The sequence below is a fragment of the Colius striatus genome, chromosome 8, assembly GCF_028858725.1.
Source record: "Colius striatus isolate bColStr4 chromosome 8, bColStr4.1.hap1, whole genome shotgun sequence".
Taxonomy (NCBI): Eukaryota; Metazoa; Chordata; class Aves; order Coliiformes; family Coliidae; genus Colius; species Colius striatus.
In genome coordinates, this window is record NC_084766.1 from 18,106,680 (window position 1) to 18,131,141 (window position 24,462).

Genomic DNA, 24,462 nt, shown 5'->3' on the forward strand with positions numbered 1-24,462 from the left:
CATATTTTATTTTTAGGTTATAACAACTGATGTAGATGGAAAGAGAGGACAGGCATAGGCACAACAGTAGAACAGAGACTTGGAAACACCAAGAATGAGATTTCCATTTCACATTTAGTTACATTAGCTACACCTTCAAGTCACATTCAGCATTTCTGGAGACATGGTGTCAAGATTTATACTGTTAAACTGATGTCACCTTCATACTTGGTTTCTCTGCAGTTACAAGCCTGGCATCATCATGGAACACTAGATCAGATACTGATTTTTTGCCTCTTGCTTAATAGATAAACAATACAACTGAATAAGCTGGGGTCAGCTGTGGAAGAGGAAGACAAAGGGGATATCGTGCAGGTGACTCCTGAGCAGTGGTTCAGAAAGGAAATCTCTGCTCTGAGAATTTAAAAGTTAGTGAAGCTCTTTTATAACTACAAGTTACATGAGCAAAAAGGAGTAACAAAACTTAGCTCCAGGGAGAATCCAGAGGTCAGAAAGGTACAGAAGCATGAATGCAGAGCAGATCTCTGTTTTGTGCTCACAGAACGTTTAGACACATGGACAAAGTGATCATCCTGCAGTGGTCTGCTCCATGCTTATGCACAATGCTTCCCTACAGTTACAGAATCTTCTTCTCATGTTACTGCAAATGTACAACAGACCAAAGCAACAAAACTGTAAGGTGAGACTTGAACAGCAAGTTCTACATAAGGGAGAAAAGCAAAGCTAAGGAAAAAGAAGAAAATTCTCTAATATCAAGCACATCTTTTCCCAAAGAAACAACTTCTTTTGACAAAGAATTAATTTTCACCTCAGACAAGGGATGCACATGAAAGGATGCACATCCAGAAGTACAAGCAGAGCCTTTGACAGCCCAATGCTTTGCTGAAGTTCCTGTCCTCTTTCACAGCAAGGCTTTTTCTTTCTTAAACTTATGAAGAACATCTCAAATCTCTCATATCAATTTCAAGTCACAGGTTAAGTGGAGCTGAAATGACACGGTATATCTGCTATTACTCTGAAATTGTCTTACATATTCCTTTTTGCTAATTGTATTTATCAACAGGAAGTAGGAGGAATCTGGAAGGCAGATCTCTTCTCCAAAGCAGCATGATACAGGTATTGGCACAGTAATTCAATACATACTTGCTCTCTGAGAGTATTAAATTCCTCAGCTGGGTCTGCAGAGGAGCTCCATGATGTGGCTGAGGTGGTCTGCTCCTAAGTTTCCCAAGTCATCCCTGCTTCTTGAGTCTTCGGAGACCAAGCAAGTAGAGGCTCTGCTTATTAGCATGCTGGAGTGGTTTATTCCCTCATGGTTGTAGAAAGTAATAGCTCAGCAGCAGCCTTCTTGACAACATGTCGTGCTCAGAAAGCCACAGACCTCAAACTGCCAGCAAGGCTTTGCTGTCACCTGTCAAACACAACAAATTCAGCAGAAACTTTTTGCTCCTTCAACACTGACCTGAGTCCCTTGATACGAGATTCATTTATTGTTTTGCTGCAGTGGCCAGAAGAGACCTGCACATATATGTACCGAGGGAACATATTCCAGCTTGATTTACATGGGACTAACTCACTGCAAAGTTACAAGACGGAATCTGAGAGAATGACAGGGATGCTTTAATTAGTCTACAAAGCAGTGTATAAGAGTGGCCAATAGGCAACAATTACTTTGTTAAAAATCAATCAGTCTGCTGCAAACAATATCTAAATCTCAGAGTGCTTTTTAAGTGAGTTTTACACACACGTGAATACATGGCAGATGACTTGCTGGGAGCAGGGGGAAGTTGAGGGGTTATCTGTGTTAGAGAACAGCACAATGTGTCCATAGAGGAACTCAAATTCACCTGCAACAAAGTACAGCTGAGCCCTAAGACAGAGAAAAAAAAGAAACCAACGAACTCCACACACCAAAAATCCAAACCGAAAACCCAACAGAACACATTTGAAATTTGTAACCACAAAAGTTATTCCAACTTTCAAAGGTTCCTGTAGTTTGCAGAAGAAATCTGTTCCACATACTTGGAAGTATTGTACTCTCTCCACCTAAATGCCATCTGTGGATACAAATATGACTTGAATCAGCCAGATACTTCCTCAGTTTGAATAAAGATGGTAGGGACAAGTTAATGCAGCTGGCAAGCCTCTTCCAATTATCAGAAACAGGTGCTGCAGGTTAATCAATTGAGCCCTGGGTGATCACATGGGCAGAAGCAGCATATAAGGAAGTAGTCAGCAAACGAAAGATAAGCTTCAAGTCAACTTTGCTGGTTGCGCTATGTTGCCTGTATGTGTCTTTGTATGTACATTTCCTAGCTTTTTCTACATCTTTAAATGATCATCACTCACATTCATCACAACAGTCATCAACTTGGAAAAGAAATTTTCTGGACCACTGACCTGCCAGGCTACAGTAATTGCTTTCTAATCTTGTTTCTTCTGGGCACTGAAAAGCATTTGTGCATTGCTGCAACACCCCTCCTATTCAGTTAAATAAAGAGGAAGAGACAGTTACCTCCAAAGCTTCATTTAGAAATTCCTTATCAAAAAGATACATTTTCAGAGTCTGCTTTTGAGAGTGCTCCATCTGCTAAGCTTTTGCCTTCCAGGCAGAACAAAAGCCTTTAGGACAAACAAACCTACAAAATCAACTGTGAGACACATTTCATGGTTCCTGTGTAGCCTCAGCTATTCGCCAGCAAGCTGTCTTTCCTAGAAGTAACAGTTCGATACTCAGAATTGCCACCAATGCAACTAACAAATACATACTTCAAGTTTAAATAAATAATGATTCTGATTTGACTGTTTCCAAAGAGGAGACATGCAAGAGGAGACCTGGCAGTGGTTCCGCTACATAAACACCCAGGGCTGGGAAGGCACAGCTGGCTCCTCTGAATGGAGAACTGCCATGTCACAGTCTCGCTATCACCAACACTGTTTTTAAAGCCTCAAACCTCAAAGCCAAAAGCATGCCTGGCCTAGTTTTGACCTGCATGAGCAACTTGCTCGCCTTGGTGTCTCATCTGTTAGTCCTCATCCATCTTCTCCTCATTTTCACCATTTCCAGTGTCAGTGATTTTACACTTCATTTTGAAGAGTTTTACTGCATATTTCAGCAAGAGCTGCGCTCCTTTCTCCTGAGAGTTTCTGTGATAAACTTTGAAACCACATCCAGTTACCAAACTGTGGCTTTTGAAAGACATGCAAGTTCCCTGAAGAAACCAAAGTATTGGACTGGAAAGAGAGGGGGGAATTCCCTGCTGTGGTCTGCTCTTGTTAAAAATAACAATAGCCAGGAGTCTGAAAGCTGCATCTGCTCAGATGTGAGGGAATAACAATCTCTTCCAAACAACTTTGTCAATAAGGAAAACATTACTGGCTTTGGCGCTACTTTGCTTTTTAAGAGGCTATTTCCTAGAATCCATCTACTTCTCAAGTTTTCCACTAGCTTTACAAACACCAGACAATCTCTTCCAGTTTTAGCAGTTAATAAAATAATTTATGAAAGGTGCAAAACCAATAAATTGGCAGGAAAAACTGAGCTCCAGTAATGTAATTGCAAGAATGACCTGAACAAAACAATATGTTTTCTTGGGGGGGGGGGGGGGGAGGAAAACAGGGAGGAAACTTGAGCTCTATCTTCCTCAAAAGGGAAAAGTGCTGCTGGGACTGCAGAGAAATCTTGTGCTTGAGAGCAAGGAGACAGTTGGTAGAAAGGATCTTCTTCCATATACAAAGAAGACCCCACAATGCCTTATTCAAAAGGAGTAACACTAACCAAAAAGAGCATCAAAACATCAAAACCAGGGCATTAAATGCATTTGAAAATGGCTGTTGCTGCCCATTTCTGTTGGGCCACCCAAAATGACATTGACCCCCTTAATATTACTTTAGAGGATTTGGTTTCAGAGTTGCCCAATTTCAGTTCCCAATGTAAGCAAGAAAATTCTGTGCCAGCAGCATCCAGGTCCTTAGAAATACCAGTAGTAGAACATATTCCATTTGCCATCAAAAGAAACCTTTATCTTGCAGATTTGAAAAGCCACTTGACCTTGGATCTGTCAAAGCATGGGTTTTGGATCCACTATCCCCCTACAACCACAGGCCCCAAAACTAGACATACCTCAAGGAATCTGTTCCACTCCTCTGAAAGCCATCTGCAAAATCTTAGGGCTCAAGCAACTGATAATTTCCCTTAATTACTGCAATGGGACTATCCTCTTTGAGGAAGGAGAGGCAGTCTTGTACAGCCAGCTCTCCCTCCCCTGCCCTCCCAGGATGCTTCTCCCTGACTCCAGCCTCAGGGATACATTTGCTGGGAAAAGCAGATCTCCTTTGAAACCATAAACAGTGATTCTGGTTACACTTCTGGATGTGCAGGTCGATCTCTTGCAGAGCATGACAAAGTGATGCATATAACCTGGGTGGAGCATAATTGGGATGCCTTCACTTGTTCATTTTACTTTGGCTTATCACAGACAGCTTGGTGAAAACCCAAAAGTGCACACTTCCAACAACAGGATGATGATCCTCTCTCCTCTTCCTTGCAGGTCTGCACACTGTTTTTGGGATGTTAAAGACAGGGAGAGTAGCTGTGACAAGGCACTCTGTGTCCTCCATAACCTTGCACTTGGAGGGATGTTTGCTGAACAGTCTGACTGGACAAAGGAAGAATGAGAAACCACCGGGATAGCACAGCAAAAGAGTTTACTGTAACAGGCTCAATTGTTCAACTGCAGCTGCAAAAGGGGTATGTAAAGTCCTAAAAGCATGAGCAGTTCCTGCTCTCATCAAATATAGCCACAGCTATATATAATCCTGTATAGGATTAAGGATGGAGTGACACAAGTTGCAAAAGCAGTTTCATTAGGGAAAAAGGCAGCATTTTTTATAAACTACAATACAAAAGAAAAAAAGAATCAACACAGACCCTAAATTTCTGATGCTGACCTTGCCAAGCCAGGCTTTGTTTCCTGCTTTAGCATATTCAAACTTCATTTACACTTGATTGGTTGTAGGTGTCACCAATTGTTACAATCTACAACATTTTCATCCCCTCCCTGAAACTTCTAGGAAATTCACTGCATGTGAGCATGAAAAGAGAATCCAAGTTTGATAACACTTGCCAAACAATACTCATACATTTTGAGTATATAAACACTGCACACAAACCCAGTGACTGATCTAGCAAAAAAAAAAAAAAACAAACCCACAACTTCCCTTCCCCTCACCTAATCCAAAGACCCAAATACAGCAGCCTGGAAGCGAGGCAGGACATAATGGCACCCACACTCCCTGCTCCAGGTGGGGCTGAGACTCATCCTTTGGGAGCAGGCACCAAGGCACTCTCCTTCCACAGCAGCACATGCCTCTCCATGACTCAGCCCTGGCTCGCTCTCATCCTATGGCTGGCCCTGCTCTTTCTAATGACAAGTAGCTACAGAGATATGGCGTCTGCTTCCTTCCTTGTACCCTTGGGGTGACAGTCAACTCTCAGGAAGGTCTACAAGCCCAGGGGAAAAGTGAAGGCAGCAGAGATCTCACAGGAGATGACAATGCCTTGAGAAGGTGGGAATGGACATGAGGTGGAACACATGGAGGAATGGTGACAAGACCAGCATAGGAAGGGCAGAAGGACTGCTCAATGGATTATTTTAGCTGTATTTCTGAGCCTTGTACAAAATTCCATTCATTGTAAGAAGTACCACCACAACTGGTAGGTTTAATGTGGGAATATTTGCAAAGCCATGCTGAGAATACTTCTATTAAATGCTATGCTTAAAAACATGTCACTTTACTGTACATATACTGCATATCGACACCTACACTTCAGGAATAAGTTAAGTATGCAGCTTTGTAAGAAACTAAGAATATCTCCAGATACTCTCCTCATTCTCCTCCCTGCAGAATTAAGATTTGTCTAAGCCACTGAAGGAACAGTGCTGCCCTCACCCTGCGAAAGTCAACCATAGCAATAAAAATATCAATTCAAAAAAAGGTACTTTGTTCAAGACTATGTAACATGCCCTGTACAACACAATCTGTCTTCAACAGGGCTGACTTGAGATTTTTTTTTAAAAAAAAAAGGAAGCACAAATAAATATGAGAGTCACTATTAAGCATACAGCAAGTCACTCCATATAAGCGACCACAGAGTAATTCACCTCTGTTGTACAAAAAAAGGAAGTGGTTTAAAGCAATCCTTTGAAAGAAAACAAATCCTCAAATTCCAGAAGAGGATAATACTGCCTCCAGAGAAATCAATACAGAGACCATTCCTCTATTTATTTTAATTCTCCCTCCATTTATAAAGCTTATAAATACAGAAAGATCAGCATGTTCAGCTCTTCAAATACTTCTGACATTTCACTTTGCAGAGTCTGTGGAAACAATCAGACTTTTCTTTCCTTCTAGCTGAAGTTTGCATTGCCTCTTTTAGTGCCTATTAATGAGAGACTACATCCTTAGACTCTTAAGAGCAAGGACAAAAGGATGCAAGAACTATACATGGCTGCACATCCAAACTCCTTGTGCCTGCAAGGTCTCACCCTAAATTATACTTTCAATTTCATACTTCTTTGTGTCTGGGATACACATGAAGGCAAGCATACATTCACACGGAGAAACTTTACCTAGAATACTGAAAACTGGCTTTGTAAGTGCTGAGAGAGGATGGACTAGTCAAGGAGTCAAGGCTGCTGCAGCAACAATGCAACAGCATCAGTATCTTACTTGTATCTTACTAATATCAAGCACCACAAATACCCCAGTGGCATCCTGCCTGTGCCCTCCAACATTGTTCCTCCACTTCCTCCCCTCCCTTTCCTTTCCCAGGGATTTCCCATTCAGCGCATCTCTGTTCACTTAAGATTCTTCTGCTGGTGGAAGAACATGGTGCCTGGACAGCCCCTCATCATCTCCAGTGCACACACCCAGAAAAATCCCTGGGCATTTGCTGGGGCAACAAGTGATAGGACTGTGATGGGCAGAAAGACTTTCATCTCAAGAGGTAAAATATCTCACAGTCCTTGTACTAAAGCATTGATTCAGCACTCCAAAACCCACCAAGCCCAAGCAATGAGACTCAGCGGTATTTGAGCACTTCTTCCCAACAGCAACAAGTTGCACTACACGATGGTAGCATAGCCTATTATACACAAGTTACAGAATCACAGAATGGGAGGGGTTGGAAGAGATTATCTAGTCCAACCCCCCCACTAAGGCAGGTCCATCTAAACTTACATTAAAATACATCCCACAAGCACTTAAGGCTGTATTGGACTCTATCCCAGCTATCCTAATTCAGGAGAGCACTGGGAAACAAGCAAGTCTCAGCATTTCCTGAAGTCATCGAGCCACTGTGCTGGCTATTCACTGCCAACAACTGCTTCAGTTGTCTTACAAATGCAAGAACCATTTCAGTTTAGTCTATGACAGGCTCCAGATTGCCTCTCATGATATGTTTTTAAAAAAAACAAAATATATAAAAATCAACACCACATCAGTCACTAAGTTTGCTGACATAGCTGACAGTTACTGCAGAAGTTAGTCCACTCCAGCAGTGTCATCAGTATTTTGCATGACAGATATGGAAGAAAAAAGTCAGTTACTACAGCACTAGCAAAGGCAGAAAACAGGCACAATTGCATACACTAACATTCACTGTGATACTATTTCCCTCTTGATAAGGTCTTACTCTGCCAGGTAAACCACAATGTACTCAAAAACCTCCAGGGACACCCTTTAACACTGTGAACTGGGGAGATGAGAGAGAGGGGAGAATCAGCGCCATGACAACCACAAAAGAATTAAGACCAGAAAACTAACTTTGAAGAGATGTATCTGAACCTTCAGCTTCTCTGGGAATTGAATCTACAGCCTGTCAATCTAAACACTGTAATTCACTGATAGGGATCAGACCTCTCAGATCTGAGTCATTCACTCTTCACCTGGGTCCACAGGTGGGAAGACTCTGCCTGCCACAGCCACAGCCACCTGCCACAGCAACCACCAGCTCAGAGTAATGCACCAATGAAAACCAGCCTCACTCATGCTGGGAAATTTAAGCTCTCCATCTCCATTGAACATCTGGAGTTAGTCCACATGCTGAACACATCAGAAAGACTGTCATTGCTCCCTAATGAAAATTAGTAATAAGTCAGCTGGGATCCCTTCAAAAGCAGCACGACATCCTTATTAGCATTTCATGCACAATAAATACCATGTAATTAGTCAAAGTCATAATGATAACATTTATGCAGGAACTTACACAAGAGACGGGACTGAACTGTGTGCCCCAACCATGGCTAAGGAACCAAGACTGAAGCACAGTTACCTCTTCTGATGTTCACAAGGGGAAAGTGTATTTATGGGATTGTACATTTGTATATCGAGTTATTTTGAAATCACTTCACCCTGTAAGGTCCAACTATGCAAAAAACACATCTAGAAACACAAGACAATTACAAGCAGGAGCATCTTACCTATCGAAGATATAAAGACCACCTCAATGCAGGTCACAAGAAAAATGAATCCTTCTCACAGTGTGAAAACTGCCTTTCCAAACCTATTTGCACATTAGTGTTCAGATATAGTTTGTTAATTCTATTTATTAAGCAGTATAGACAAACTAAAGAGTCATTTTTCTCTTGAAATCAGGTGAACTCCAATATTGTCTGAATTTTCATAATTATCAAATGGTTTTGGTGCTTTTTTTTTTGCTATCATTACAAGGAATCCTGTGAGACCAGACTTGAGAACCTTCACCTTGAAAAAGTTGGAGCTTCAATGTGCCCACAGCCCCACATTACAAAAATACATGTACAATGCTGTTCTCAATCATGTCAGGATATCTTTGCACTGATGCAAAGGTCACCATAACACATGAGCTGAAAAGCATAATGAGATAGGGACAATGCTTTGCCTCCAATTTTTGCAAAGCTTATAGCGGAAGGGCCAAACATTGACTAGGTTATTATCTGATCTGCAAATAAACATAAGTAATTCATTTGGTAGCATGGAATCACATCTTGCAGGGTAAATTTCAAGGCACAGCTATTACAGTAGAAGCTCTTAAAGCAATTCCCTACAATTTCTAGTAGACAGTCTGCCTTCAGGCTACAACCATGAAAACAAAAAGGTAGTCCTGAACATGGAAACAAGATTCACGGATCATTAACAAGTAAAATACAAGGCAATCTTCAAAGATGACAAACATTTTGTAGAATGGACAATTTTTTAAATATTTGCTCATATCCAGCTAAAATGAACAGTATTAGAGCACTATTACCAGGCTGAGAGGGATTACAAACAATCTACTTTTAACCTCTGAAGTACTTTATGGACTTGTGTTTACTAATATTGGCAAAGAAGAAACCTAATGGGAAGAATCATAAAATGATTTTAAACATTGGCAGTCACTCAATAAAATGGCTGAGGAAAATTCCCTGCTGGCAGTTATAAAATGACGTCAGTCAATTTAGTTGTGCCATGTCAAGCTGTGAGTTAAGCAGTGTCCTTCAGAAGTTAAGATCTTTAAGTGGACATCAGCTCAGCTGGACAGGCACAGAGAAGAAAACAGCTAACAGCCTTTTCTATGGCATATATCTAGTGCAACTGCATCTTAAATATCATCTGTATCTTAGGTTCTTCCCCCTCCTCCACTGCCATCTCACCTTGGCACTGAGAAACATCAAATAAAGCCTACAGGACTGATTGTCTCTACACACAAGGTGAGTACTCTTCTCCCCAAAGCCCACATTAGGTTCTTACAGGAACAGATCTCCTTCCTTGGAGATTTTAAAAATCCAGCTGGACCATGAAAAACTTGACACACTTTTAAGGTTACTCTTGCTCTGAGCAGGAGGTAATGTAAATTTGCTGATGATTGTCATCTCTACAACTATTCTCATAGGCACTTACATTTGTTGAACACCGGGCATTCCCTCTCAAAAATATTATAGATGCTTGGAGACAAGACAGGTGGCTATATGGATCTCTCTCAGCAGAGATACTTGTTTTCTTGCAAGCACTCTCAAAGAAATTCTGAATAAAGTATCAGAATGCAAATAGTCTACTTCTGATAAATGTGATTGGGACTTGTTTTTGCTTTTAAAATGTCCTTTGATAAACTGTCTATTTACATTTACATAAAGGGAGAAAAACCGAAATAGGAAATTGCATGTGAACAAAAAGACAGTATCTGACAAGTGGCTTTGTTAATTTGTGGATAATTGCTCATTACTGTGAAATAATAATAATAACTCTGTGTACAAATAGGGCTTTTATAGCTTGGCACAGTGCTCGACTGCAGAGTCAAACTTTTCAGTATCTTGTAAATCTTTACTTGAAAGTAGCAGAAGAGCTCATGCCAAAGCCCATATGAAATGCCAGCTCAATGACAGAAGATCAAAGCATGGTATTAGGAGATTTAATGATAGTGTTTCAAGACAAACTTTTTTAAAAAGAAATATGCTATCTAGGGAGGCACAGATTTATACTAGGAAAACACCGATCAAGTATACTATTTTTAGCACTCTACATTGCAAAATGCACAGCAGTAGGGTCTCCTGTAGGTGGTGAGAGCTTCTTTCTGTGTCTATTTTGTGCTTAGGTATTTTGCTGAACAATTAAAAAAAAAGCATTAAATGCCAGAGTTTTTTTTAACAGACTGTCCTATTAAAAAAAGAAACCCAAACAAACAACAAACCAACTCAAAAAAAACCCCACAAAACCCCAAAACTACAGATACATACCTTCAAGTACAAAAGACGTTATTTCATGCATAAAAACCCTACAAGTCAGACCCACAGACAACTGAGGAAAGCACAAGAGAGTTTAAAAGCCCAACAGCCTAAACAGAGACATGTAATTTGAACTGGGAGAAAGGCTCTCTATTCTGCCCCACTTTTATAGAAGCAATTAAGTTAACGTCAACAATGACCCTGAACAGATGTCAGGCATGAAGACTTTCATACTGGATTTTGCCAGATGTCACCACGTTGTAATTAAAAAAAAAAAAAAAAAAGAGATAGTAAAGACCTATGGAAAGCTGTCTGCTCAGGGTCCCTCCTTGCATCTATACAAAAGTACCATTAGATTCACTTACAAGAGATAATTTGCAAATGCTTATATGCTTGCCATTAAAGCATTTGAATTGTCTGAATCTGATATTTTAACAAATTAAAGTATAAGGCTTTAAATTCAATTAGCACAAATCTCAGCACTTCAAACATTAAATTTGCAAGTGACATTTAGTGGCATTCAACACACATGAGGCTAAGCTAATACAGTAATGGACCAGCAAGGAAAATTGTAAGACACTCCAAAATGTGAACTTTTTTAGTGCAGGAAATTAAAGGTGTAGACTGCACTGGACAGGAAGACATGACAGCTATTAAAAGTCCTTCTTAAACCAAGGCTGTAAAAACTCTCCTCTCCAGACACACTACATAGCTAGGGCTGCTCATAATACAAGAGCAAAGAAGGAAAACAGCTGCTCTATTCAGCAAGATTTGTTTACAGACTGATGGGGTTTGGGGGCAATATACCTAAGAACTGAAATAGCCTTACCTTAAGACAGGAATTACAACCTCTGCTGCCAGTTTTATTTCTATTTCCTCCTACCTTCTTTTCTGACAAATGCCTAGGCAATGTGGCCCCAATCATCACCATTCCCCAGAGCCCCAGCAGCTGATGCTCGCAGGAGCACTATGTTTTCCAAACCTTGTCCCAGACAGCTCATAAGGATATGACCCTGCACCCCCAACCACAAAAAGCCAACCCAGTAAGCATACCTGAGAAACTCTGCTTCCCTGCCTGCTACTGCACAGCCGCATCTCACCCAGCTCAGTAAAAAAGCTGACTGTTCTCAGACAGCTATGCTTCTTGAATTTGAGAACTTCAGGGGTTCCATTTTTTCCAAGTTGCAGTATGCTCCACTCTAACTCCATTTAAATACATAAAGCTGCCTCCCAAGGAGCTTCAAAATCAGGGAGACAATCAGGCAAAACCAGGCAGACCAAGTTGGGAAGTCTGAGAGAGAAAAAAGCTTTAGAGTCATGGTGAAGCAGAGGAAGATTTTTTGTTTGTTTAAATCTAAGCAAACGAGCACAATTAGCACTATGGTTAGCAAAGAAGCAAGATTTTTTTAGTGTTTTTTCTTTGAATAGGGATGTGCAATTGGATACCAGAGCAGCACTGCACAAGCTGATGAAGGAAACATCACCAAGACACGTTCTGCTCCACGTCTTGCTCCTCTCATTTATAAGAGTGGACTGTAAAGGCCAACAACACCAATAAAGAAATGCAGCTTCTAAAATGCAGTTGAGACATGTCATAATGTCTCCTAAATTAGACTTTCTCCCAACAGCTCTTGGTCCAGGGCTATCAGAACAAAGCTCGGGTGTACTTTCAAGGATTTCCCCTACCCTGTACCAACTACATTAGGACATCTTACAAGACCAAAAATACAGAGCAACATTTTAAAGATGTTTAAACATGCACTAACATTAACAATCTACACACAGCACAGGGAAACCAGCTACATTTAGTAGCATATTAGGATGAATGCTCTTCTTGATCATCAAAAAAAGAAACAAGCCCAAGTAACCTGCAACAAACAGTGCTTCTGCTAACTAGATTTTTCAAAAGTATAAAATATATTTGGGATGAAAGCATCACAAAAAGACAGTAGGTTTCATGCTTGCTTTGGTCTTCTGCATTTCTCCCAGACTTTTTTTTTTTGTGGGGGAGGAAACTTAACGTCAATGATGCCACAGCCTTTAAGAATTGAAGCTCTATTAAAAGCCAGAGTTTCCAATGTGCAAGTGCTGGAGCCATACAGAAGAGCAGCCTTTGGGGGGCTGCCTGCCCTTACCTCCTTACTGGTGTCCTGGGTGCAAAGAGCCTTCAATGACACCAAAATCCTTCAGACATACTAACTGCACACAGAAACTCAGTGCACGACCATTAGATTCTAAAACCAGCCTCTCAAAATACAGGTTTTTGAGATCATTGTAAGCTCATCTCTAACTTCAGAGCATTTTTTCCAGATACAGTTGGTTTTGACTTGTTGCACTTCAATTACAACTGAAATAGCATGCAGGTGCTTTGCTCCATTTCAGCGAAGAATTGTTTGGATCTACCTTACTGTGAAGTCTTAAAAACCCTTCCTGCACAACTATCCTTTCTGTGAACCACACTGTGAGAGAAGGATCCCATGTCACATTCAACAAAACTAGCCTTCATGGCCATGTGCAGGTCTCCTGGTTTTGTTTCTGATGGTGCTAGACTCCAAACAGGCTCTTCCTGACATTCTGGAATTATTTTTGTCTGAGTATTTTTTTTTTTTAACAGTATGTCCTGTTGCCCCAATTAAAAAGCCTTTAATTCAGCAACCATTCCTTATGGCTAGACTGAAATTGCTATTAAACTAAGTCCCAGGCCATCCATATTTAGTGCACCAATTAACCAACACTGAACAACACAGAGTGGCAATGACCAGAAGACAGGAAGTATTTTTAAGTTGCCATCATCTACGGTGCATATGTTCTTCCTTCACACATTCAGTTCAAGAGAATTCAATTATTGAATTAAAAGTAACACCTATTCAAGTTTGATGAGAGTTGAGGGAAGCAACAATACACATTGACAACAGGTATACAAAAGATGTTATTAATGAGGCACTGCCTTTTAAAGATATTGTTAACTCTGATTAGTCAAATTGCATTTATTAATACCTCAAAGTCCAGAAAATCCAGGTACTTTGATGTATTATATGTACAAGTATCACAAGTTGTCATTAAAAGCTAATTAATCCTGTGGAGACAGTTTGTCAACAGGTTGACACCAGGTTGACAGGTGAAAGACTAAAGTGTGATAAATGATTTGGGAATCATAGTTTGCTGCACAGATCACAAACACCTTTTGAAGGCATCTGAACTAAATTTAATTCTGCTCCATATGTAATGAAAATCAAGGCAACCTCTCTGGATTTAAAGGGGTTTTATTATCTTTATTGTAAAGGCAGCCTTAATCTTTTGCTGTCACCAATCACTGCTCATTTTATTCTCTCTCCAAACTCTAAAAAACTTCACAAAACTGAAGCAATTCCAATGCCCACCAAAATACTACATGAAATAAAACAGAAGTGCGGGTTATTCCAATGCAACATCCACTTCCCAAACAAATAAACATAGTCAAGCTCACCACGACCAAAAGCAGAGCCTCCATCAATAGCAACTGTAAGGCATCACATCTGTATTTTATACTGGTTCATTAAAAGGCAGGAAAATCCAAATCAATTTCATCCATGTAGACCTGAAGTGGCAGATCAGAGTCTGAAGGAATCATGACAAAACCTGCCATCACACCACAAGGCACCAACACTGATATCGGCCAAAGTGACATGAGAATGTTCACTGACATCCCGTTTCCAGCCCTGCTACAAGAAGCTGCCTGCATCAGCAAGCTTCACCAGCACCATGTCAATACAGCAGAGCTCTCTTTTTTTACAAGTAATACTCTTTTCTCTCTTTCCATTATTGCCTCAACATTTACAGTGCCTGAAGGCCCCAAGGCCTTCTTTAATGAGGTTTTCACACAAGACAGAATAAATTAGAAGCCTTGATCAAAACAGGGCCTTCAGCAGGAATACATTAAAAAGACAGCTACATACATTACACACCCAAAAAAATCCAAGTGCAGCCCATCAAACAGCATGCTGTTTCACAAGCAAACAGGGAGCACACCTACCTGATGACGGTGAGGCCTTTCCTTTTCACCCCCTGGTCCTGCCTTCCAGCCTCTTCATCTCCAAGACCATCAGACCACTGTCAACAAACCAATCTCAGACCCAGAGAAGAAGCATGGCCCTAATGCCACCACTACAGCCTTTAAGTCATCAAGGCAGGACAGATCCCCTCCCCACTCACAGTGGATGCCTCAGACTAAATTTGGAGTGGGAAGCAGCCTTGTCTTCACACTCCAGCGAGCTGAGGGGACCAGACAACCACGATTAAGGGCCTGGTCTCACACCCTGAGTTCCCACCTGGGCTCCCCATGCTCTCCAGGTCCTCTGGTGCAGAGGTGACAAGATGCCCCACAAACACATAGTGCAGGCCTGAGAAACAGACTCGACCAGACAGCAGGTCTGAGGGGACCTGAGCCCCTCCTTGGTCCCGCGGCTGAGAGGACTGCAGCCCTTCAAGCTGAAGAGCTGAGAGCTGAAGAGCTTTCCAGGACTGAGGGGATTGCAGCATCCCCGGTCCCCTGGGGCAGAGTAGACCGGAATTCCCCCAGCCTCCCCGAGCGGAGGGGACCTGAGCGCTTCTGAGGTGGCACTGAAGGGGCCCGGACAGCCCCCGCGGACCCCCCGGGATACTGGGGCCGCCGCGAGACCGAGGGGCCAGGACCTTGAGCCGCGGCCCAGCCCCACCGTAGACGGCCCCGCCTCTAGCGGCGGCGACCACGTCCCCGCTGTCACCCACCACCCCGTCCCGCCGCCACCACCCCCAGGCCTGCGCCCGGTCTCACCAGCCGGCCCCGCGGCGAGGCGGCGGTGGAGCGGCTCACTGCTCACCGTGCGGCGCGGCGCCCCACAGCGCTCGGGGCGGGGCAGGACAGGACAGAACAGAACAGGGCGGGGCGGGTCAGTCTGCGCGGCCGCCAGGCCAGCTGATCCCCTGAGCAACGGCGGCGGCCCCGTGTCCCTTACGACGGCGGCGAGCGGGGCGGGAGGCAGCGCGCGTCACGTGACTGCCGTGTCATCCCGCACCGCCATCTTATGTGCGGCGGGCTGGGGCTGTGGCTGTTGTGGTTGAGGGACTGAGTGTGCTGTCAGGGCGCGCCGCTGCTAAAACACCTCTTCCCAGGGATATTAATTGCAGCCGCTCCTCGTTAAAGCCTGAGGTTCCAGGAATACCTCGTTCTTGCTCTGAAAGGCACTAATTTTCTTTAAAACAACCCATCTTGAACATTTCTGAGCACATATTGCCAGAAAAGTTAAAATCTGGCCTCGGGAAAGCATACTGGGAGCAGCAGAGGTGTGGCAAGGTCTGAGAAATTGTCACACTAAAGTCGGAACCCTGACAGAGATGAGCTATGCATGGCCACATCCTTGAGGTGAGCGTGTGTTTGTGCCTGCATGGCATTCCCTTTCTATAGGGAAAATGTGAGCCGGGGTTTGGGTGAGTGTTCTGCCCGGAGAGCTGCAAGAACAAAGGGTGTGGTGTTGGAACAAACTAATGTCTGCTTTTTTTTCCACTTTGCAGGGCCTGTTACTGGACATTAATCATCTGTTCACCTTTGTGGTAACATCAAGAGCTCTGAAGATGTTGAGAAGACACCTTGTTAATAAAATTTTAACTAAGGTTAAATTGAAACCTGAAGGCAAATTAGCTTGGGGGTAAGCTCTGAACATCACCTTCTCCAGGTAGGAAGAGGATAAAATTCAGTTTCATGAGCACTAGTACCTGTTTCAAACCTCATACTTCATAAATTTTGCCTTGTAAATACAAAAAAAAATTGGGATTTTTTTTCTGTCCAAAAAGGCCAAAAGCATTTTGCAATGCCCACAGAGGCAGTGTGGATATCAGCATGTACCAGGTCTGTTCCCCAGCATAGGAAGATCTGCAAGGTCCGATTAAAACCTTTCCCTTATTTGAGGCATTTGTTGTCTCTCCAAGGTGATTGCTAGCCTGCAGATTTTGGAGATAGCAGAGCTGCACCACATCCAGTTATGCCTGTCCCAAGCTACTATGTCACAGTAACATTGAGAAAGAGTTTTTGCTGATCTTGGCATGTAAACATATAGGAATCTTTAAAAAAAAAAAAAAAAAAAACCAGCCTCATGACTATCCTAATCAGACATCACCCCAGCAAAAACAAAATTAAGCTTGGATAAATAGTAATTTATGCACTAGAAGAGGTTAAACACAATGGTGTCTTGATCATCTGTAAAGAGTGGCCAAATACCACAATTTCTTAAAATGTAGTTTAGAATTCTCTGTGTAAAACTCTAATTTAGAGCCAGTGTGAAAGTCACATTTTGAAATCTGCTATTACTTGCAGCTCTACACTTTTTCATCTTTCTGATGAAGCGGGAATGAGTCATGTTTGACCTCAGGAGCCAGGCAAAAGCTTTCAGTGTGAGATTTCACTTGACTTTTCTCCCCGGCAGATAATTTGCAATCCTTTTTTTTACCTCTGTGCGCAACATTCATGGGAATCTGTCATGGTTTGACATGACATTCTTTTCTGGTAAGGGAGAAGGGGCTGTAAAGATGGCTTCTGTAAGGAAGTTGCTCAAAACTCTCCCCAGCTCTGAGCCAGACCCACTTCTGAGGCTGAGCCAATTAGACACCTCCTTGATCATTTTTTAAGAAGAAACTGGAAGAGGAGGGTTCTTCCTGCTTCTTCATTTTTCTGGTCCTTCTCCAGATGGTGGTGGTGCAAGGAGTGAGAGGAGAAACAACCATGTGGACTCAAGGTCAGTGAGGAAAACCAGGAAAGTGTGCTGGAGCAGAGACTCCCCTGCATTCTGAGGAGAGGACTGGTAAAGCTGAGATTTGTTTGCATTTTGCTAAAGACTCCACATCAAGGGCAGAGTTTGCTAAACAAGACCCCGCATCAGGGACAGTGACTCATTTTGTTAAAGACCCCAAGCCAGGGGCAGTGATTCTCTTCATTATAAACCCTGTGTCAGGGGCAGTGACTATGACCAGAGGAGGCCGTATCCTGTGGGGAGTGACCCAATATCCACAGCTGTAACTGTGGGGAAAAACCCACACCAAAGCAGCTCATTAAAATTATGCCCAGAAGAGGTTATGTCCCAAGAGATAGACCCTGTATCTGCAGAAGCTGCAACTGTGGAGAAGAATCCATGCCAGAGATATTCACCAAGGACTGTGTCCCTTGTGAGGGACCCTGTATCGGCAGAAGCCTCAGCTGCTGGGAAGAGCCAACAGCAGAGAAGTTCGTTAAGTACTGTGTCCCAGAGGAGGGACCCTGTATCAGAGCAGGAGCAGGATGCCAGGAGTCATCCTTATCTGAGAAGAGAGAAGCGGCAGAGCCCATCTGTGAGAGACTGACCACAGGCCCCATTCCCTGAGCCATTGAGAGGGGAGGAGGTAGAGATATCAGGAGCAGTGAGTTAGGCCCAGGAAGAAAGGAGGGATAGGGGAGGGAGATCTTAAAGTGCTGGTTGTAATTTTCTCAGTCATACTACTTACTACCTTTTTTACTTTTTGTTCTGTTTCTTGTAGGTAGTAGAATAAACTTTCCTACTTTCTAAGTCAAGTACTGGAGTCTGTTTTGCCAATCATAATTGGCAGTGAGCCCTACCTGCCTTTGTCTCAATCCACAACAACCTTGCTTATCTTTTCTTCTCCCATTTTGCTGGGGCGTCTGCCATCCTAATGAGGGTGGGGGTGAATGGGGGCACCGAACAACTGTCATGGTGCTTCTTTGCTAGCTGGGCCAAACTGCAACAGCATTTTTAAAAATCTGAACAGGAAATCAGAATCTGAGCGTTGTGTTGGCCACTATTTTATGAGTCATTGCATGACATCTCCTGAAAGTCATCATGGAAATGAGAAATGCAGGTGCTATGTTGGATCCTCCAACTTTTTGGCAGTGCTGAGCTAGTCTTGAAGGCAGAAGGGCTTTTCTTGGGGTAAATAGACAGGACCAGAGTCCTCCAGAGCTGAGCCAGAACTCCTTGATCTTCTCTAGCAAAGCAAGAAAGCACCTTGTGAACCCTCACACCTAACACAACTCTGTCTTAAAGAAGGAGTTTTCAGAGAGGTCAAACCCCACATGTATCACCAGCACAGCTTCCAAATTACTTTCCCCAGCTGTCACCTTCCAGGCAAGTCCTTTCCTCCCCCTCACTCTTGTTGCCACAACTTTGTTTTTAATGCAGTCCCTTCATCTTGATTTGGATTTGTCACTGAAGACAACTCAGGGATCAAGAGCTTCAATTCTTTCATCTCTAAGGAGGATTTATTTGTGAGTAGATTTAATACCAGCTGCTTAGTTCTGGTTTTTTTCCCAAGTTGACCAAGCTTAAAATCTGACTCTTACCAAAGCTTTGCAAGGTTGGCTTGTGTGAGGATGGTTGTGCCAGGAATGGTGTAGAAACATATTGCACTAGTTCCCCCTTCCCTCCATCATTTCTCCTTAGAAAACAGGAAAGCTGATGGAAAAGGTGGAGGGGAGCGGCTGGAACCATGCTTCACCATTGCAGCAAGTGCCAAGCACCCACAAACCCAGCCAATCCAGGGCAAAAAGGCTTGTTGGGAGTGCTGGTGTATTCCTCCTTGGGGCAGTGGAGCCCAAGGAGCACTTGAAAGCCTCTGTTACAGTCTGTCTTTCAGCTTGCTCCCCTCATATGATGCTGTCAAGACAGGGACATTCCTAATGGGGTTTCCTGCTTTTCAGCAAGGTGCCATTTTCTCCCTGACTATCATTTCTTGCAAACTCATCCTACTGATGCTGTAATAGGATTAATGTCACTGACACTTCCCCTAGGGTAATTGTATAATAAATCCCCCCTGTCCAGGATTCTTCCCCTAGTATGGGCATTTTCCAGCAAATAATATGAACCTGAAGGCTGTGCAAAGTGATTCCTAGGGAGCCTGACCTCCCCTGTTGAGAATGACAAAGGGCTGTCCAAGAAGCTTAGGAATAGCTGTCCTGGGCTGCTGCCTGGGCTTAATCCTGCTGAGCCACTTGTGTTCCTGAAAACAACCTTTCCTGCTGGGTTAAACTAATCCCCAGGCGCAGAGGGCAGGGAAGACACAGAGAGAGAGTGTGCCACAGATGCCATTTTGAGGGGCTCCCTGCAGGACGGACCAGGAACTAGCTGCAGATCCACTCAGCTGAGCCTTCTCCTGCTGGCACTTTGATTAAGTCAGTTAAAACCCATGTACGTGGGAATGAATCAACAATAAAATGCTGTCGTGGTTTGGCCCAGCCAGCAAAGAAGCACCATGACAGTCTCTCGCTCGGTGCTCCCATTCACCCCTACTCTTGTTAGGATGGCAGAGGCCCCAGTAAAATGGGAGTAAAAAGATAAGCAAGGTTGTTGTGGATTAAGACAGGGGCAGGGAGGGCTCACTGCTAATTACAGTTCCGGGCAAAACAGACTCCAGTACTCAGAGAGGAAAGTAGGAAAGTTTATTCTACAAGAAACAGAACGGAATAAAAGCAAAAAGGGAGTAGGATGCTGAGAAAATTACAAGCAGCAGTTTAAGATCTCCCTCCCCCTTCCCTCCTTTATTCTGCTCCCGATATCTCTACTTTCTCCCCCCTCAACAGCTTGGGGGCAAGGAATGGGGAATGTGGTCAGTCTCTCACAGATGGGCTCTGTCGCTCCACTCTTCTCAGATGAGGACGACTCCTGGCATTCTTCCCCTGCTCCAACACGGGGTTCCTCCCCTGGAACACAGTCCTAAACAAACTTCTCTGGCGTGGTCTCTTCCCAGCAGCTGCAGCTTCTGCCCATACAGGATCCCTCACACGGGACACAGTCCTTGGTGAATATCTCTGGCGTGAGTTCTTTGCCATGGTTGCATTTTCTGCAGTTACAGGGTCCCTCTCTTGGGACAAGGCCTCTTCTGGGCATAAGTTTAATGAGCTGCTTTGTCGTGGGTTCCTTCCCACAGTTACAGCTGTGGATATTGGGTCCCTTCCTCGGGACATGGCATGCTCCGGCCATAGTGATAAAGGGTCCCTCCTTCGGGACACGGCCTCCTCCAGCCATAGTGACTGTCCTGGGATCAGGGCCTTTAATGAAGTGAATCGCTGCCCCTGGTCTGGAGCCAGCTGTAGCAAAATGAGTCTCTGCCCCTGATATGGGGTCATTATCAAATTAAGTCTCTACCACTGGTGCAGAGTCTTTAAAGAAATGAAAATAAATCTCAGTTTCACCAGTTCTCTCCATAGAATGCAGGGGAGCCTCTGCTCCAGCACACCGCCTCCTCTCTTTCATCACTGACCTTGGAGTCTGCATGGTTGCTTTTCTCACTGTTCCTACTCCTTGCACCACCACCAGCCAGAAGGAAGAAACGGGAAGAAAAGAAGGAAGAAACCTCCTCTTCCAGCTTCTTCTTAAAAAGTGATCGTGGAGGATCTAATTGGCTCAGCCCCTAAGTAGGTCTGGCTCAGAGCTGGGGAAAGTTTTGAGCAACTACTTACAGGAACTATCTTTACAGCCCCTTCCTCCATTACCAGAAAAGGCTGTCATGTCAAACCATGACAAATGCTAATAGACCATGATCATTAAAAATCATTTGGCATTGACCAAAAATTAGTAAATTAATTATCTGAAATTTTAAGAGATCCTTTTATTTAGATATAATACATTTATTATTAGCCCACTGATACTTTATTAATGAACTAATATTAAACCAACATAAAATTTCAGTAACCACCTTCATCTTTCCCCACTCATCATAGCTGCATCTTTCAATTCAGTGATAACCATTTACCAGTCATTTGCCAGCTGACATCAGATGGCATCGTTTATGTAGTTGCAGAATTGACATATGTTGCATCGTTTATTTAGTGGCTTTGTCCATGATACCATTTAACAGTAAATTCCGTCATCAACTCAGAGCCTTCATGATACGATTATGGCATCATTTTGGTATATGACCTCATTTACTCAGTGGATGTACGCTAACCTTGAAGTTAGATGGGCTTACACTAACAGTGGCATTTTTTAAAGCCTTGCAAATAGAGATAGCATTGCTCCTAATTTGTACAGTGCATCGCAGTCCCATGGGGCTTTGTCCCTGTCCCCTGATGATGGTAAGTGGCGTTAAGGACAACAGTACCAGCAGCAAAGCGAAAAAATTAAACACGGTGAAGTCAAGCATAGAGCACATTGCATTCATGTCTCACAGTTTTAAGAAACTGCAGAGCAGGGCTCTTAACTGCAATAGAAATGGTAAAAGAGATTGAAATATCTATTTCCAAAGGATCCAGCAGATTCCAATTCAGCTATTTTATTATTCAAGCAAGCGATTAATGGTGACATAGCTTCATCTTCTGAGATCAGCATTTTATGCAGCAATCTGATGCAGACAGCATTATAAATGCAGGATTGTAGAGTTTTCCTCCTGTTCATTTCAGATTGTTAGAAAAACACCTAAACACATTAATTAATCTGGTTTTAATGTCTGATTGCTCCCAATTAAAGCAGCATGTATCTTTGGGGGGAAAATGTGTCAAAATTTGAAATAACAGGAGAAAGGCTTCACAGAAGCAGGGCAACAGCAACCATTTCCCCATTGAAATAGGAGTAGAACGAAAAATTAAGAAGAGGCATGAAAGACAGTAAAAGAGGGAAGAAAAAACAATTCAAAGTAGACAACAAGCCAGCAGTTATCCTGAGAAGACCTGTGGGGTTTTGCACAGGCCAGGCACAGGGCTGTCAGTGACTTGCCCGGAGCATCCCATATGTGAGTAGACGGAGTGTGTGTGGGTTTCAGGGGCAGAAATTGGAGAGCCCATGGCATCACCCTTTCATCTCTTCAGTGGATCCCCACAACATTTCCTTTAGCACCATACAGACATCTACCTTTGGATAATGAAAGGGGTGACAGGGGATCCCATAAAAATGCATGGAGAATAAAAGCTGCAGCTCAGACTTGCTGCCAGGCAGATTCAGGCAGGAGATGATGAGTAGCCATGAGGCTGGGAGTGGGACAGAACTAATGGTGCTGTGTTTGCCGTCACCGGTATCACTGCTCCTGGCCCCTTCAGCCAGCAGCAAGCTTCTCACTAGCACTCTGAGGGGTCCCCCATGCCACAGCACACAACAACCACAGGAGGTTAATCTCCCTATTTGCATGGCTGCAAACAGAGTTTGCTGCTCTTTATAGGGAAAAAAAAAAAAAAAAAGATGTTTTCTTTTCAAGCAGCAGCATGTTTCCTGAGAATGGCAGCTCCCGGGCTTTTCATATCTCTCACCCCCTTTTCTCCATCATCTTTGGCTCCAGCTCTGTGTTGCCTCCTCTTTCAAGGCACAAGTGCCTGCTCCCCAACAGGCTTGTCAAAACTTGTTGCACATCGCTACTCACCAGAACAATCGCCAACTCTAGTTTATGGAGCCAGTTGTTTTAGCCCCGCTTTTCACTGGGAGGCTGAATGCCAGTGCTGGCATGTGCTTCTTGTCCCTCTTACTGAGTCAAAAGGTAGCCACGTAGCTGATGGAGGGAACCGTGCTACCCTCCCCATGTCGGAGGGTAGCAAGTGATACAGGGAGACAGAGACTGTGTTACAACAGCAGTTCAATAGGGCCATGATCTCTGTGCTCTTGCAGGATGTGGCAGGAGTTTTGTGCTTAGAAACTCAAATGGAAACTGCACCTCACATGCTGCAGCCCTTGATTTTTCCTGCAATGCTGGTGCTGCTCATTCAAAAAGCTTTTTTTGCCAGGCATTAACTGTAAATAAATGTAAAAGTGAATGTGAATGGTTGCTGTGCTGCATGGCTCCTCTTGCCCGTTTCCTTGTAAAACCTGTGCTTATCCCCAAAAGGGTAAAAGGTGTTTTTCCACATATACATGAGCAGGGCTCAGCTGAGCCTGGACTGGAGCAGGCCCACTCCAAGCCAGCACCATTGAATCCTCCCTGCAGATAGTGGCAGGTTTATCAGAACAGGGCTCTACAGCAGCCTAAAAGGCACTAATTATAGCATGGTTAAAACTCAGTCATGGACAGGAGTTAGAAGATGAAAACATTGCTCTGTGGAATCAGCAGCAGCAAGGTAGGATTTCACAGGGGCAGTTGCACAGTGGGATCTTGGCAGGGACTCTGAGAGCCCTGATTAGCTCCCAGATTTCAAAGGAGCAGAAGGTGACCCTGCAGATGCTCCTCATATTCACTTTGCCAGCAGTTTTATTCTTAGAGCAGCATGCCAAAATCATGGGGGAACATGAGGAAGTGGCTTTGCAAGTGCTCAAGGATGAATTTGCAGCATGGCAGAGGCTGGGAAGAGGCATATTTCTTGGGCTATAACCATTACATTGAAGAAGCACAAATGGGGACTGGGTGCTTCACAAACGGTAAAGGCCCTGCCCCATCCTGCCACAGTCATTCAGTAATTCCCTGGATCCAATCTGCCAGCATGGAGCACTGTGCTCTCCAGCAAATCTTGGAGATGGTTATCTCAAAACATGTCCCACTATGGGGTCAGATGTGCAATCACAGGCTGATGTGCCATCAAAGGCTGGAAGTACCCTGGGGTGGGGGTCTCTGACCCAACCTCACTCCCAGCAGGGGCAATGCTGCAGCTGTACCAGGTCACTGGAATCCATGTCCGAGTGATTTGAGGCATCCCTCAGGATGAGAATGCCTCATCTCTTGCACAGAGCAGGACTGTTCCTTTGGGGCCAGAAAGGGTTTCCTGTGCAACAGCTTATGCTGGCAGTTCTGGGGTTCTTGCTGTGCCCCT

General features: G+C 43.6%; 1 protein-coding gene and 1 long non-coding RNA gene across 12 annotated transcripts in view; one reads left to right on the forward strand and one right to left on the reverse strand.

The window, feature by feature from the left end:
- Positions 1 to 15,705, reverse strand: part of SGMS1 (sphingomyelin synthase 1) — a 96,264-nt gene extending 80,559 nt beyond the window's left edge. For 5 of the 10 annotated variants that reach the window (XM_062001005.1, XM_062001002.1, XM_062001011.1 and 2 more), the window contains exons 1-2: positions 15,535 to 15,705; positions 14,755 to 14,831 (exon numbers count right to left, since the gene is read on the reverse strand). The gene's annotated coding sequence lies outside the window, so the exon portion shown is untranslated. Of the gene's footprint in view, positions 1 to 1,143; positions 1,365 to 14,754; positions 15,397 to 15,534 lie in introns of those variants that run through there. The other 5 variants (XM_062001004.1, XM_062001007.1, XM_062001009.1 and 2 more) reach the window with 5 other exon arrangements.
- Positions 15,706 to 15,781: 76 nt separating this feature from the next.
- LOC133625986 (uncharacterized) lies at positions 15,782 to 18,401 on the forward strand. 2 transcript variants are annotated; one of them, XR_009819210.1, is made up of 3 exons: positions 15,782 to 16,122; positions 16,272 to 16,432; positions 17,071 to 18,401. It is a non-coding gene; the product is annotated as an uncharacterized LOC133625986 (long non-coding RNA). The 2 variants fall into 2 exon arrangements; XR_009819211.1 differs by having other exon boundaries at positions 17,440 to 18,401.
- Positions 18,402 to 24,462: the final 6,061 nt, after the last annotated feature.